The sequence below is a fragment of the Neolamprologus brichardi genome, chromosome 3 (genome assembly GCF_056152115.1).
Source record: "Neolamprologus brichardi isolate AB-2024 chromosome 3, ASM5615211v1, whole genome shotgun sequence".
Taxonomy (NCBI): Eukaryota; Metazoa; Chordata; class Actinopteri; order Cichliformes; family Cichlidae; genus Neolamprologus; species Neolamprologus brichardi.
In genome coordinates this window covers 36,181,772-36,188,178 of record NC_142106.1, presented here as the reverse complement: position 1 = coordinate 36,188,178, position 6,407 = coordinate 36,181,772, and the positions used below count along the sequence as shown (strand labels likewise).

General features: G+C 36.2%; 1 long non-coding RNA gene across 2 annotated transcripts; it reads left to right on the top strand.

Moving 5' to 3' along the window:
* Positions 1–3,005: 3,005 nt before the first annotated feature.
* On the top strand, positions 3,006–5,856 carry LOC148104273 (uncharacterized). 2 transcript variants are annotated; one of them, XR_015718656.1, is made up of 3 exons: positions 3,006–3,227; positions 3,317–3,381; positions 4,080–5,856. It is a non-coding gene; the product is annotated as an uncharacterized LOC148104273 (long non-coding RNA). The 2 variants fall into 2 exon arrangements; XR_015718655.1 differs by having other exon boundaries at positions 3,008–3,227; positions 4,095–5,856.
* Positions 5,857–6,407: the final 551 nt, after the last annotated feature.

The following is a 6,407-nucleotide window of genomic DNA, read 5'->3' as shown; positions in this document are numbered from 1 at the left end:
TCCTGCATATGTGACAGATTTTCTGATCTAATGTCAGACTCTGGTTTGTTGGCACAATGACGGACACTGTGCGGGGCATTAAAGGGAAAGCTGGAGCAGCTCGATATCAGACATGAATGCTTTTCATAGACTTTCAAAATATGGAAGGGATGACAGATGCTGTCCATGAACACTGCATGCATATTGCATTTGCTGCAGGTTACAACTGCAATACTTGAGAAGGCACAAAATGCCACATGTACTTGTTTCCCAGATCCATGAAATCCTCCAGTTTCACACTGCTGAATGCTAAGAGCTGCGGCACACTTACTATGAGAGATGACGACATGCAGTCAACAGTTAATTGAAACACTAAATTTTCAGCAATAAATGTAAAACTTCACAAGGCAGACTAAGATGGCGTTGTCAGCTTGGCATCATATTTCATAAACATTTACAGCATCATTAAGGCTGTAATGATTATTAATGATTATTAATGGTTTAAAACACCCACTTTTAAAACACTAGATTTTTAAATATGTCAATTATGTGGAAAATAATCACTTTATATCTAAAATGTTCTCCAGTACTGCAAATGGTTATCTTAATTTTAATAACTGGTTTATAAAAAAAAGCCTCTGATAGATTTGTAACATAACCTAACAGGACAGATTTTCTTTTGTTTTTTAGCTTATCAGAAAAATATATATTAATGTGCAATCACACAACAACAACAACAACAACAAAGAGAAAAAAAATCTCAAATAAAGAAAATAATAACGAAAAAACAATGAATGTTTGGAGTTTGTGCTGAACAGTTATAAAAATAGTTGTTAATCAAGTTTGGTTCGTATATTAAAAGTAGACATGGTAGATGAACACTTATATATTGTATATCTTATATTGTATAAAATGCTTTATACAACAAGCCACATTCATATCCATTCATACTTTTTTCTATCCTTAACATGAGCAACATACAAAGATGAGACCAAATCAGTAAACACAAGTCATTAAATATTTACCTATGTAAACATCTCATGGATTATATGAATGTTCAACGATGCTTTCTGTTTTGATTTTCACGCTGACACCAGGTAGGCGTGAAACCGGCGAACACTGGTCTAATACAGCTCATTCATTAGTCATTCATAACTCCTGACTATGCTGAAGACAAACGCTTCAAATGTTATCAGTACATTAAATACACATAATCGGCTCGCATCATCAACACATAAAACTTCTGTCAAGGTCGGCAGATTGTTTTCATCTAGTAATAAGTTTTCGGGAAGGCTCAAAATCAAATATATTCAGTTTAAGAGAAACATATCTGCAGTCAATTTGTAGAAATCAGTGATCTTTGTAGATATTTGATTGCAGCATGTACTGTAGATGATGAGATTTCGTGCAGTTTTATGCTGAGGATCATAATTATGAAGTTGTTCCACTATTTGAGGATGCTCTTTCTAACGCCGATCATGTTACTGACGTGTAAGTCTCAAAATGCTCTCCAGCTCTGTCTTTATGTTTTAGTACCACTTACTTGTTAGCTTTTTGTTTCAGTTTTCATCACTTTATGTGAACTGTTACTGCAATCAGATTCAAAATTAGTAACATTTTTCATGCAATAGCAGAATTTCACAGTTTAAACATGTTGCCTGTTGTCTGTATCTATGGTAAATAAAATATGGGTTTACGAGATTTACAAATGACTCCATTCTGTTTTATTTACATTTTTCAGAACTAAGCTTGTAATAAGCATTTTTTCTTAAACTGTAGGTAAATAAAGCTATGTACAAGAAAAGTCTCATTCTTTTTCTTTCATGGGTGGTTGCAATGCACATCATTAATTTTGTTTCTTTACATATTTTTGTGAGTTAACACAGACACATTGTTACATTTATAGGATGCAAGTCTTACAAAATAACTTCTACTCCTTCAAAAAAGAAAGTTTTTGGCTTTGAAAGTAAAATGAAGATGTTTTTAAAAAGTTTCTTTGCCTATTGCTGATTCATATAGTCTCTTTGTGTAAAAATACGCATTTAATCTCAACTTTGAAATGCAAAATCAAGTTTTATACATAATTATTTTCCAGGTGTGTGCTGTAATATCAATGTATAAAACTGATGACTAGAGAAAGAAAAGTCATGATTAAAAGCATATTAAAACAATGATTCTGAATGTCGTGATTATCATACTGGAAACCAAGTTTGACTGTGTTACTCTTCAAGGCAAAAAAAAGTAAGCTCCTGAGATGTTATATCACATACTTGACCATCTTATTTGGTAATGTAACCCAGTGAGTTTACACAACTCAGTAACGCACTACAACATTGTTATTGTTAATTGTGATTCATCATTACTCTGTTAATCACTGAGTTGATCAAAAGTAAATCAATAATAAAAGATAAATACTATAAATATAAGAATAAAACCCAAAGAGTATATTTAACACCCCTACTGGTTAGGAAGGAACAAGCCCCGCCTTCCCCTGCTCTGTACCGCAGTGTTGCCAACTTAGCGACTTTGTCGCTATATTTAGCGAGTTTTCAGACCCCCTAGCGACATTTTTTCTAGAAAAAGTCGCTAAAAAAAGGCGTGAAAGCGCATATCGCTTTTACTCTCAACAAGCAGCGGGTGCTGTAACGCAGTCAGTTCTTCTTTTACTCTTATGCTGTTTTGTGGATCAGGTTTAAAACTACTTATAAACACACACACACACAAAGTAACTCCACCAGAGTGCCTATTTCGGGTCACTTTTGCCGGTCCAAGCCTGGGTAAAGGAGCAGGGTTGGAATTGTGACATTACAAAAAACAATAATTGCTAAAAGAAATTTAATTTGTAGTTCTAAATAAATTTTAAATGCATTTAGGACGTTTTTTGCTCACTTTATGTCTCGTCCACGATGTTATTTCTCTCTCCAGCAGCGTAGGTTACAATTACATTAGCATGACCAATTATGCAAATTAGGTGATGACGTCATTTAGCGACTTCTAGCGACTTTTAGGACAACCAATAGCGATTTTCCTTACTGAGGAGTTGGCAACACTGCTGTACCGTCACGTGCTCAGACACAGAGAGAGACGGAGGTGCATGAGACCATCGCTGATTTTCACCGCCAAGCTTTTTGCTGAAAAATAACTATTAACTTGATAAATTGAGCAAATATCCATACTGGAGATCTGCATGGACCTTGGAGAAACGGACCTGATTTGTTGTGAACATTTTGGACCTTGAAACCATCGCGGTGAGTCAGAAGCTGTTAAGCTAACCTTGAAGCTAAAAAGCTAACAAGAAGTTAACGGGGAATATAATGACCCAATTTCAATGTTGTAGATCTGCACGGGAGCGGATGAAGTGGACAAGATCCTCTCTGAGAGTTGAACATTAGAAGTGTGCTGGTGAGTTAAACTGGGACTGGGCGAATCAGGCTAATTGAAAAGCTAACTAGCCTGGTGCTTATAGCTGTAGCTGTAGCTGACCACGTTTTCACTGTGGGAGAACACACGGGGTTTCCCACGGAGTTCAGCCATTCTGAGCACTCAGCTTGTGTGCTGATGATATTCTAGTATTACTTGTTGAATATTAAATGCACTAAAATAAGATGATGGAATAAGTTAATTTTGATCTTAAAGGTCATGAATTTACTTTATTTTTGTTACATTTGATGCTCGAGCGGCACTGGATAGATGTCCGTGTGTATTCTTACTGTGCTGATACGTTACCACATACTGTAAAACTACAGCCTGTGGGTTTTTGTATATTCTTTTGGTAATTTTATTATGTACATTGAGTGTAAATAATAAATTGCTTCATTGCTATGCAGTGTAAAGCAATGCTCCTGTAATTCAGTTAAAGGGCAATACTGTAAAAAAATAATCTACCATAGTTTATGGTTTATTTCTGATTTCTGATAGAAATGTGTACCTTGATGAATAAGCTGATTGTGATTTAAAGATTGCATTCATGATGAAGATGCACTGTATAGACTATAGTTAGAAATTAGAATTAATGTTTTGTGCTTGTTTTGTTATAGCACTTGCATTATTTACACATATGGCCATGTATATCATTAGAGTGTGAACTGAATTAGTAATAGTCCTGTTGTTTACAGGCTAGGTTTTTTTATGGGATCGTGAGACCTGGATTTCTTCCTGACGAGGAAGATGGCGAGCCTTTCCCTTTGAACCGAACCACAGCCATTCCGAGTTGGCCCAGAAGGGCAGGTTGCTCTTCTCTCACGAACAATTGCAACAGTGCGGTAGGACGAAATCGCACCAATCACAGACTTTTGACCTATTGGATTTGACTTGACTGAACACTGACTATTAAGCCGGCAAGACTGACATATCTGAGCTCAGATAGGACCCTGATTGTTATTATTATTGCTGTCACTGTATTTTATTTTATGTTTTCATTTCTGTTCATGAAATGCTGTTAAATTGTTGCTAAATAGTTTAATACAATTCATAGCAACTTTACCTGTGGCTCCAGTCATTCTTCTCCACGCAACTCACTTATTCCCTCCTACGAATCTAGCTATTGGCCCAATCTCTCCATCTTACTTTAACTTTCCCTACCCTATCCTGTACTTGGCTACAGTAACTTTACATTCTCGTGGGATTTGCTGATATCTCTTTGTCTCTCCAACACGACTACTGAAGTATACACACCCATCACGAAGAGCTGTTCTGATGATGCCGGTATATCTCCCTCTTTCTTTCTGTTTCCTTTGTGTTTCCTGGCTCTCTCTCTCTCCTTGCCTGTATCTGTCTAGGTGCGGTGCCAGGTTCCTTCCTGTCAGGCCAGTCAAACAGCACTCCTGAAACTCATCCACTCAACAGGGCTCTGCAGTATTTAAAACCCGGCACGTCTCATCGTTTGATGCCAAGTTGTTCAGTCCTCCTATGTGGTACAAAGTTGTTGTTGTCTAGCTTTCCTCGAGTTATCGTTGACCTCAGAGTTATCCTCACTTCTTGGTCTCAGGTTTTCTTCCTCTAGTTGTCAGTTTGCCAACTGACAAGTAGACGAGCTTTGCCCAGCTTTCCATTTTCCATTCTCTCTCAGTAAAGATCGCCCGTCCCGCTCTCTGCTGCACTCTACGCCTACTGGCCATCCTTGCTCTCCACTCCCTTCAGCAGCCGCAGCTCTGTGCTCCATCCTGTGCCAGCCAGCCACTCTCATGCACTCACCATCTTCCTCTCCACTGGGGCTCAGATCCAAATTAGAGCTATGTTTGCAAAATTACAAAGACCTTGTTTCCCTGTGATGTTGAGAGCCTTTGGGCTCTGCTTTTGGTTCAGTTTTCATTCAAGTTTATTTTTGGACTCTTCTGTTGACATTAACTGTTAAGATTAGGTCTCTATAACCTGTTTGGGGACTCCTGCTCTTCTTGTGTGTGAAGACTTGAAGATTTAGTGGGGTGTTAATCACAGGGTGTTGCTTTGTGAGCTTAAATTGTTTTATGTGTGTATTTTATATGAGTGTATACTTGTATATACATTATGGAATTTAAAATAAGTGGATAGGAACAAAAAAGTCTATACTTTATTCTATCCTTTTTGTTTAAGTATGAAGATATACATGATTTTCTTGTTATTTGTGTTATATTTACATGCTTGAAATAAAACTGAAACTCTATAAAATCTAAGAAAAACCTCTAAGACTGTTATCATGCAAAATATCTGTGAAACTTGTTAGATGGTGGTATGTAATCTCAAACACACAAACACAGAATCATATTCCTTTCAAACACGTTTGGACAAAATAACGAGTTTTATATGCAAGAAAAAACTGCAGCTTCAAGCACTCCGTGGTTTGTTTCGTGAAGGGTGTGAATGATGAAGATGTTTTAGAGCCTTCCTGACACGATGCTACTGTTCATAACAAAAGTTGTCATTAAACCTAAATGACTCACAAGAGGTGATTTTTTTTTTTCTCTCAGTGGTTTTCATTAGCTATAAGCAAAAGTCATTAAAAATAAAACATCAGAAGGATTGAACCCTGCCGAAGTCACTCTTCTATTTAATGAATATAGAATAAATGCAAGTTTCCCTGTTAAAAAAAATATGTTTTTCAAAATCTGTAATTTTTTTATGTTTTAGTATATACTATTACAATCATGCATGCTCATTTTAAAAGTTAAATATGTTTGAACTAATCACAGTGATCGTTGTTGTAATTCTATGGGATTCAAATCTTATTATAATTCGAAGCTTCTAACAAAAGCAAACTTGACAGTAACAAATTTGAAAATCTGCTGGACCAACTCAACTCAACAAGAAGTTATACTGAAACAAAATCAAGTTTTCAGAAATTAGAATTTTGCTTTTGATCCATGAAAACAACAAACAACCCTTCAAAGCTTAGTTTCCATTAAAAAAAACTTATTTATTTAAATATATTTCAAGCTTCAAAGGTTCAGGCC